Raw genomic sequence first — 10837 nt, forward strand, 5'->3', positions numbered from 1 at the left:
CATAATGTCGAGGCTTTGAACGTAGATGCAATAGAAAAGTAAAAATTTGGAGAAAATAAACACCCCAAAGAAACAAAAATATATTTAACATATCAACCATCAAAATTGATATAACTTATATACAAGCATTTTTTTCCTAAATAAGATAGCTATAGAACAATGGACATAGGCTAAGACACCTCGTACACATATAATCTGTGAAGTTATAGGCATTTAATATAAGTAAATACATAATTTAATTTTCAGCATATCTAAAACATTAGAAGTTCGGACATGAAGCCAAACTTTTCAATAAAACTGTTTATCAATGGAAACACTTAAAACACATATTTATTGTGTAATATTTACGCACGTTTGTCAGGAAATGAACACTAATAAATAATCTCAAGTATTTTTATTACATCTCATTCTAAAGTAAAATAGAAATCTGAAAATAAAAAATCTGAAATAGGTAGGCAAGTATGTTAAATTTTTGTATTTATGTTATTACTAACCTAACCATAAACTTTCATTTTCGAGACAGAAAAGACACTATTTTCAACGTCTAACCACAGATAAAATAGTTATTTGCATAGTTATACTGTCTGTGGTCTGATTGCAAGTAAAAGCAGGCAATATTTTGATGATACGTTATATCAGTTGCCATTTCCAATATATTAACTTATAAAATCATAAGTGCATTAAGGAAAGATGTTTTACTTTGTTTAATTGAGTATTCTGATGCATCAGAAAAACAAAATTAATTATATTTACGCCAAGTCAAAAGTTGGACCTGGCCAAAATAAGAAAAATACCATATGAAAAAAATGTCCGAATAATGCATTAAGGTTATTGAAATTCTAAGAAAAAGTCATAATTTTTAAAATAATGCTGAAGATGTTTTACGTAGAATGAATGAAATTTGGACGAATTAAAGGTAAAAACCTTTAGTGTCAATCAGTAGCGAGATCAGTCATTAAGGACTGGGAGTTTTGAAAATTTAATCCTACTTGCAATTATTACTGATATCTCTAAAAAGCAATTTCGTATAAAATAGGAAATATCTTTTTGTCTTTGAAAGATGACTAGAAGTTATAAGCACCGATATAATTTCTAAAGCTTTCAGTGGCATCTTTCTCGGGTTTTTAAGGGAAGGGACTTTCGGTTTTTCCGTCACTGTCATTAGACGAAGTTTCATCATCCTATGCATTCCGAGATATTTTACAAAATGTTTCCGGACATTTCTGCATTATACTGTTTTTTTTATTTTGACTATCCCAATTTAAATTTTAAGTTTGACTAATGAATCCTGAAACTCCCTTTATTTATTATACAGTGTGTTTCCTAAGTAACATAAAATACTTAACAAATGGGGGGTTACTCCTCTGCTTCAATATGATTTCTTTGTTTATCTTGGTCCAAATTCATATATTTGAAAGCCACCAAGATTGAGGTGCAGTTCGAATAAGAATTTTATATATCATAGAGGTACTTATAATTCTGCCAGGAGGCGGGTTAAGATTTATTTATTTATTGAATATTATAATTACCCTTGCTCTTTAAGGAAATGAGGAAATTTCTCGTTATAGGGGTTTTGGACAAAAATTTTTGCTAAACGTCCCTTTCGTTTTTTTTTTAACAGAGATGTTGAATCCTACTGAGTAATAATATAATTTATCAAGTGTGAACTTCGTATTCATTTCTTTATCAAAGGCAAACAACTTACATAATTCTAGGGGGCGATGGCGGCATACCTTAGGATAAGAGACGCCGGCGGTTGGAGAGCGAAAGGACGCACTGAGAGCCATGCTGCCGTGGCCCTCAGGGCGGAAAGGGACATCCCAATATCCGCCATGAGGGTTACGGAAGCAGAGGACCGGCTTAGGTTAGGAAGGAAGTATGTCACCAGTTTCCCCTCGAGAGAGCAGTGGAAGCAGGATGGTGATATGTTCTCCCCGGGATCCCTAGTATGCTATACTGATGGATCTCGGGTAGAAGACGAGTTTTCAGGAGCAGGAATTTATCTGGAAGGCAGCGGCATCCAGGAAAGCTTTTCACTGGGTATGTATGCTACAGTCTTCCAGGCTGAGGTTTTTGCTATTTTGATGGTAGCAAGCAAGGATGAGGTAAGGAATTGTGCAGAGGAGAAGATTGGTATCTGCTCCGACAGTCAGGCCGCGCTCAGAGCGGTTAGCTCCCCGAGGACTAGGTCTGCCCTTGTCCAGGAATGTGAAGACGCTCTAGAGTCATTGGCCAGACGAAAAGAAGCAGAGTTGGTTTGGGTCCCAGGCCATATGGGTATCCCTGGTAACGAGAGGGCGGATCAATTAACTCGTCTCAGGTCCAGGGACAGGGGTCTGAACCAATCTTAGGTATCACACGAGGCAGCATTAACGGGGCCCTAAATAAATGGGCCTATCAAACTTTAGGTCAGAATTGGAGGAGAAATAGAGGATGTAGGCAGGCCCATAGTTTTATACATGGACCTAGCAAATCCAAGACGAGATGGCTGCTGAGCCTTAGTCGAAGAGCCCTAAACCAAATGGTGAGGATTCTGACAGGCCACTGCAGACTTAGGAGGCATTCAAGCTTAATAGGTATTGAGGAGGCCCGAAATGTGGCGAAGGGGAGGACACCCCTGTCCACCTTCTGGGACAGTGTGCAGCCTTTGGGAGAATAAGACATAAAGTCTTTGGTGCTGAAGAGCTGCAAGGGGTTGAGGTGAGAGACCTTCCATGGACCAAAATCCTGGCGTTCATCAGGGCGTCGGGTAGGTTCGAGAAGGGTCAGAGGCAGAGAGTGGTTAGGTGATGGGACGGCGGGGTAGGCAAAAAGGGCCCACTTGTGGCCTAATTGCCAGGCTGAGGCCGCCCCTTTTACTACTACTACTACATAATTCTATGTATAGTTGCTGTAGAAGAGAAAGAGAGAGAGAATAGTTATGATGGAATCAACTATACGGAAGTAGCCTTTTTGAAGTCCTGTTAAATACATTTGTAGCTGCATCTCCACATAAAACATCTGGGTCGGTTTTACTTTTTCCACATAATTTTTAAAAGTGTTCATATTCATAGTACACTTAGTTTCAATAATACTGTCTTCACAGATTCCATCAGGCGATCCTGCTATCATGGGATAGTTTTGTAAAGCATTAGACCACATTTTAAAATTTTTTTCCCCAGTCTGGTACTTCTTGCCTCACGCGTTTCATGACCAGATCCTCCTAATATTAACGTGATCAAAGTTGTATCATTGGTTTTGCATCGACTAAATTCAAACGCTCGTGAGGCTGTCACTTTGCCATATCTTAACTCATGCCAATATTGTTCAAAAATGTGTCGCAGGAGTTTTCTATGTATTTCAGCACCTGTTAATATTAATGTAGGTACTTACATAGAAGTCTTGACATTTCTAAAATCTGCTGAACAAAAGTCATTGTTTGATGCAAGAAACTCTCCTAGCATCAACAAATCAATTCTAGGCAAATTAAAGCTATTTGCTTTTGGGAATCCTTGTTCCATGGCAAACGTTTCCTGATTATGGTTTTGGTAACACAAAACTAAGCAACTGATAGTTGGGAAACACAAAATATTTAAACGAAGATAAATACTGCGGATATAGTCGAAGTACAAATGAAACAAAACGGTATTTACATAGATGTCACGTAATTCGCTCTGATTGGTGTTCAACCTATCATGGCGGTTTGCTGTATTTTGTAATTTTATTTTATCAAAAATATTATCAATCTCGCTCATAAAATAAAAATAAATACGTCTTTTAGAATCCATGAATCATATTTCATTAGATAAATAAATAATTTTAGTGATTCTATCTAAGATTTTTTAAAGGTAGGTAATTACCCAAACAGCACAAACCTCAGGATGGTGATTCTGAATATATCCATATATTTCAGAGATGTACGATTATGGCTACGTTTAGCCATATGATGTCCGAGAGATATCTTATGTTAATAATCAGTATACAGGGTGATTCACAACTTATCCAAAAAAAAATTGGGAATAGATGCGGTCATCGTAATTTTTTTTTTGTAAAATCCTTATAATTTCCGAGAAAAAAATTATTGAAATTGCATTACTTTCCACTATTACATGGCTGGACAACTATAGTTTCTAGTCATTCGCGTTGTGCGCTTTACGCAATGCGCGTGGAGAGCCAGGTGGCCCCAGCGACTCCGAATACTCAAATCCGATTTTACAATTAGTATTAACGTCATTGCAATAATATTTACTATAGTTTTTTAGTAATTAATGTCAAAAATGGCTTACGTCTATAGCAACTCGGAGTTGATAGATATCGTTTTAATTTATGGTGAAGCAAGACAAAATTTGTGTTATGGTGAAGCGAGACATTTGATTAGTTCGTAGAAACTATGTAAGACGGGTCCAAACGTGTTTACACGTCGGTGGACAAAAATTTGAATATTTGTTGTAACATCAGGTATGTCAAATTATTATTTTATTAAGTAAAACCACAAATTAATTTCACATTAATTAATAATAACAATAGCGGCAAAAGCAGTTGAATTTGCTGATATAAAATAGGTGTTATAAATAAAATTCTAATTATTATTTCTGTCTTTGCGAAATTCTTTAAAGATTTTGTCCGTTTTTTATTACACTTCGCCTTGTGTAAGATCAGGTTTTACAGTGGACCAGGTTCCAGTGCCGTGCAGAAGTGTATTTCTAAATCATTTTCGAATTGCCCTTTTTGATTTTTTTTACAAAATTGTCCCCTGTACATTCAAATTTTTTTTCTTGGATAAGTTCTGTATCACCCTGAATAAGCTATCCTTAGATCAGTCTGAGGATCTGAATATTAGGTATGGCAGATATAGTCGCTGAATGACTAAAATGCTCGCAATAAGTATATAATCCTACGACATAGCTAATTTTGTGATGTTATAACTTTGACACGCTTAAATAAATTTTTATAAATAATATAAAATTTCGAGAAATGTTTTTCTTTTTCTCAGGTAACCATCAATGACCACAATAAGCAGATGGACCTGGTTATGGAAAAGTGTTTGTTTTGTATGTACATACATTTATGCGTAAATAAAGTAAGTAAATAATTTTTTCCTTCTTACATAATATGTTGATAACATAATATTTTCCCTTGTAAATTTAATACAAACAATTTACTGTAAAATATCTAAGATTGAGGATGTTTCCTACATCTCAATTTTAGGATACGATTTTGCATAGCACTGTTTCAAACTCGAAGTTGTATCAAACAATGAACCTAAAAACAATGGATTTTCATTATGTTTGCAATATATGTCATATTTGTTCCAAATATTTTGGATCTACTATACTGAATTTTGGTCTAAACAATGGTTTAATATTTACTTCGCCATGAGGTCAATAATAATAATGTCTTTATTTCCAAAAAGAAAAGTAAAAGTCGTTAAGCACAAAAAATGAAAAGGTTATGTACAATTTTGGAAATCTCACCACTTAATCCTTGGATACCATATTCTAAATTCCTTGGAAAATGTGTCAAGTTTATAAGAAATGTGCCATCATTAAGGACAGCCGTTCGAATATTTTGCTTGAAACATCTAGCGTCTGCTTTTTAGCAACCGTTTCTGAAGATATGAATAGTTCCGATAAAAATGGATCTGGAAACATTGATAGCACTAGTTTTGATAGAACATTATAAGCAGTTGATGATATAATGAGGTCATTGTTGACCATATGGGACGAAACCCATAAACTATAATAATAGAAGGAATAATGACAGAAAATCCATTCAAACCCAGATGGATGCCGACGATGAAAAGTTTCGTGGTGTTTTTAAACTCAGTAGAAGCCAGATATTGGCAATTCAATTTCGGTAAAATTAAAAACTATTAAAAATGTAAGATTAGGATTACATTAAAATACACCGGCTCGTAATTGATGTAATTTTTCACGAGATTTTATTCAACCAAACAGCGCTCGCATTATCTCAAGCGTAGGCGTAAAGGTTTGTTACTGTTCATTGTAAACGAATCATTAATATTGGTGATGCCAAGATTTAGGGATTTTTCGTTACCAGTATCAGTCGTGCAATGTTCGGTTGCCTAAGCTCGGCGTCCGCGTGGCTTGTAAACATTTATGAACGCTCTGTATTAAGCAAATTTCCGGCTCATTGTCAGATTAATGGATAGTACTGTGTTTGGCGTTTTCTCTAAAGTCAATACTTTGTTTTGTATTTCAAGAATTAATTAAACAATAATTCAACTCTTCAAACCATTTATGAGAATGTCCATAGAACGTATGTCCATATAACGTTTTTATTTAAAATGAGTAACGCTATATTATTTTTAAATGATCGTCATCAAAATTAAAAGATACATTTTTTTTTGGAATGTAAGTAATATTATAATTTGATATAATACTGTAAATAATAACGTTAATATAATTGTGCAAAAATAACACCATTTTTCTCAACAATGTGATTATTATTTAAGAATTTATATAAATTCTATTTAACATGTCTATAAAACAACACTAATTTGCGAGGTCCCATGGTGTAATGGTTAGCACTCTGGACTTTGAATCCAGCGATCCGAGTTCAAATCTCGGTGGGACCTATTTTTTTTTTTTCGGACATCCTTTAACTATTGAGACTAATAATAAACGACGGTAAATATCACATTCCTTTTCGTTTTAATTGGAATCATCATTGTACTCGCTATTTTGAATAGATTTAGAAGAAATTTTGTAAAATTAATGCAAAATATATTTTAATTTTAATCATTTTGTGTCAAACTTCATCTATGGGGCTATTTTGTTAGCCACCTAGACATCTGAATACATAATAATAACTTCATCTGACAAGAATTAAGAAAAATTGCGTTAAATGAAATCCTTATTCCCCATGACATATATCATGCATTTGATGTCCTACTAATCTGCCAATTTGCAATTATCACTCAGTTTACATTAAACGAGAAATATCATATTGACCCACAATTTTTAAAAACACCTTACCCGGAAATAAATCATATCCAATAATAAAAAAAAATAAAAGTACCTATACCTACGCTATGTCAAAAAAAAAATTGAATATCAAACTAATAGAATATCAAACGTTTGAGTTGTTGTTAGGTAGGTATATGAAAATAAAATTCTTGGTCAAAGTACATTCCCCGGGCCAGAGCCTTTCGGGAAGTACATTGTCGATTTTTTGCATTATTACCTTCACAACACCAGGTACCTTAATTACACTATAATCAAGTATTGTATACAAATATTAGACCCTTATGTAGAAAAGGGATAAGCGCTAATACGTAAAATATTCAGCAAAGTCAAGATTATATTTTTTGTAGGCATATCAATTGGTTAAATACGTACAACATTTGCATTTAAGTTAGAGAAAAAATATTTGTATAACTTCATATGAACCTAATTCGTATTCGTATGTTACTATATTATTTATTTATTTTTTTAAATATACATTACCTGAAAAAGGTGGATAAATAATAACAATCAAAATATTTTTCAGAATACAAAGTTCAGAATACAAAGTTATTAGATATATAATTCATGGGCGTAGCTAGGATTTTTTGCTAGGGGTGGACCCCTAAAAAAAAGCAGCTCTCGCTTCAAAACCTAAACAGTTCTTCGTTTCATTCTAAAAAAAGTTACGCAATCAGAGATTTACAGATAAACCTAAGGTAAAGGTCATGAAGCTTACCAGCAATTAGGCCATGCTTGGCCCTTTTTGCCTGCTAATTTACACTACCCTCCACCTTAACAATCACAAACATCCATGGTACGACAAGAAAATTCTTTCGAATTTTCCAGCCGCGTGCGGGATTCGTACCCACTACGGTTTTGCCGCACAGCCCTGGTTCGCCTCTGTAGGCAAGCCTTGGCCGCTTCGGCTAACGCCGCACCCCCAAACAGATAAAACCTAACTTTTCGGTTTGACCGTGCCCCGCTGGCTACGCCTATATAACTATTACTTAAAAAAAATAATATCTATATATTCAGTTATTTAAGATGAACCATTGAATCAGATTTAATACCAAATACAAAAAACTAACATATGTATACAGGGTGATTCACAACTTATCTAAAAAAATTTGGGAATAGATGCGGTATGAGTCAATATCGTAAAAAAATGTTTGTAAAATCCTTATACATAGTTTTTGAGAACAAAAAAAATATTGCAGTTGTAGTACTTTCAACCACTACATAGCTGGACAACTGTAGTCTCTAGCGTTATTCGCAATACGCGTGGAGAGCCACGTGGCCTCAGCGACTCCGAATACTGAAATCCGATTTTACAATCGTCGTTGTGATAGTGTTTAAAAAAGTTTTTTAGTAGTTAGTGTCAAAAATGGCTTGCGTGTATAGAAAGTTGATGGATATCGTTTTTAATTTAGGATGGCAAGACAACATTTGTATTATGGTGAAGCATTTGTGTTATGGTAAAACAAGACAAGGTGTTAGTTCGTGGAAACTGAGTAAGGCGGTACACGTCGGTGAACATAATTTTGAGCAGTTGTAACATCAGGTATGTCATATTATTTTATTGTTTAAAACCACTAATTAATTTTATTAATTAATAATAACAATAGGAGCCGCAATTCTTTTCGAAGTTTTTGTCCGTTTTTATCATACTGCCTCCATCTCGGTCGCATTGTGCGAGGTCAGGTTTTAAAGTGGACAAGTTTCCAGTACCGTGCAGAAGTGTATTTTTAAATCATATTCAAACTGCCCTTTTTGATATTCTCTTTAGAAAATTGTATTTGTAAGAGTCATCCATCATCCTGTACATCCAATTTTTTTTTTTGGATAAGTTCTGAATCACCCTGTATAGGGTGCAAGAACGGGATACGAGTGGCATTAACTTATCCCGTTCTTGCACCAGTTTCTAGCAAGAGAGTTAAAGTGATTTTATCTTATAGTGGAGTTTCTTTCTCACAAAGTACAGAGACATCGTAAAGATGGTTTTTAGGACATCCATTAACGAATATCAGGATGTACAATGAACGCACGTTTCGGACTATACAGGGTGTTTCTGAAATTAGTCTGTTCCTTGAAAAAGGTGATAGAGAGGGCACGAAAATAAGCAACTTTTATTAAGCAACTGGTGGTCTAAAACTCTAAAACATTACATTTTAAATTGAAAAATAAATTTTCATGAAGGTATAAACTTTAAAGCTGATCCTGGTGTGCGAAAGCGTTTATGGCAGTTTGGATGGTTTAAATTTTCTGTTCGAAAATGCTGAAATTTATGTTTGTGTGAAGTTATCCACACATTTCCATCCACAAATTATGACGTGGGGTAAACTACTTTTGAGATAGAGTATCTGATATACTATTTCAGGTGTGCGGCAAATCGACATTCTGTGTAACAGAGTCATCCATATCTACACTTAAGACACTTGGCCGGCGATGCTACAAATATGTTTATAACAATTAAAAGTGATATAATTAAAGTGTATTTTCATGAGGGATAGAAGGGATGATGTTCGCCTGCCCGTTTGAGGGGGTGAAAAAAATTGAAATATGATTCCGTGGATGGAAATTTTCGAACTCGATAACTCGGTACAGAGGAGGTGTGCGTAAATGAAATTTTAAGGGATGACGTCTTTCTGGATGGGTAATAACCTAGTATAGGTGAAACAGTTCGCCTGCCCGTTTGAAGGGGTGAAAAAAAATAAAATATGATTCCATGGATGGAAATTTCCGAACTCGGTACAGGGGAGGTGTGTGTAAATTAAATTTTAGGGGATGACGTCTTTCTGGATGGGTAATAACCTAGTATAGGTGGAATAGTTCGCCGTTGGAAGGGGTGAAAAAAAAAATAAAATATGATTCCGTGGATGGAAATTTCCGAACTCGATAACTCGGTACAGGGGAGGTGTGCGTAAATGAAATTTTAAGGGATGACGTCTTTCTGGATGGGTAACAACCTAGTATAGGTGGAACAGTTCGCCTGCCCGTTTGAGGGGGTGAAAAAAATTAAAATATCATTCCGTGGATGGAAATTTTCGAAACCGATTCCGTGTAACTCGGTAGAGGGGAGGTGTGTGTAAATGAAATTTTAAGGGATGACGTCTTTGTGGATGGGTAACAATCTAGTATAGGTGGAATAGTTCGCCTGCCCGATTGAGGGGGTGAAAAAAATTAAAATAACATTCCGTGGATGGAAATTTCCGAACTCGATATCTCGGTACAGGGGAGGTGTATGTAAATGAAATTTTAAGGGATGACGTCTTCGTGGATAGGTAACAACCTAGTATAGGTGGAACAGTTCGCCTGCCCGTTTGAGGGGGTGAAAAAAATTAAAATGTCATTCTGTGGATGGAAATTTTCGAAACCGATTCCATGTAACTCGGTACAGAGGAGGTGTGTGTAAATGAAATTTTAAGGGATGACGTCTTTGTGGATGTGTAACAACAACCTAGTATAGGTGGAACAGTTCGCCTGCCCGTTTGAGGGAGTGAAAAAAATTAAAATATTATTCCGTGGCTGGAAATTTTCGAACTCAATAACTTGATACAGGGGAGGTGTGTGTAAATGAAATTTTAAGGGATGACTTCTTTCTGGATGGGTAATAACCTAGTATAGGTGAAACAGTTCGCCTGCCCGTTTGAAGGGGCATCATCCCTTCTATCCCTCATGAAAATACACTTTAATTATATCTCTTTTAATTGTTATAAACATATTTGTAGCATCGCCGGCCAAGTGTCTTAAGTGTAGATATGGATGACTCTGTTACACAGATTGTCGATTTGCCGCACACCTGAAATAGTATATCAGATACTCTATCTCAAAAGTAGTTTACCCCACGTCATAATTTGTGGATGGAAATGTGTGGATAACTTCACACAAAC

General features: G+C 35.3%; 1 non-coding gene across 1 annotated transcript; it reads left to right on the forward strand.

Moving 5' to 3' along the window:
- Positions 1–6505: 6505 nt before the first annotated feature.
- Positions 6506–6577, forward strand: Trnaq-uug. Its single transcript has one exon. It is a non-coding gene; the product is annotated as a tRNA-Gln (tRNA).
- The last annotated feature ends 4260 nt before the right edge of the window (positions 6578–10837 follow it).

Source organism: Anoplophora glabripennis, unplaced genomic scaffold, assembly GCF_000390285.2.
Source record: "Anoplophora glabripennis isolate ALB-LARVAE unplaced genomic scaffold, Agla_2.0 scaffold348, whole genome shotgun sequence".
Classification (NCBI taxonomy): Eukaryota; Metazoa; Arthropoda; class Insecta; order Coleoptera; family Cerambycidae; genus Anoplophora; species Anoplophora glabripennis.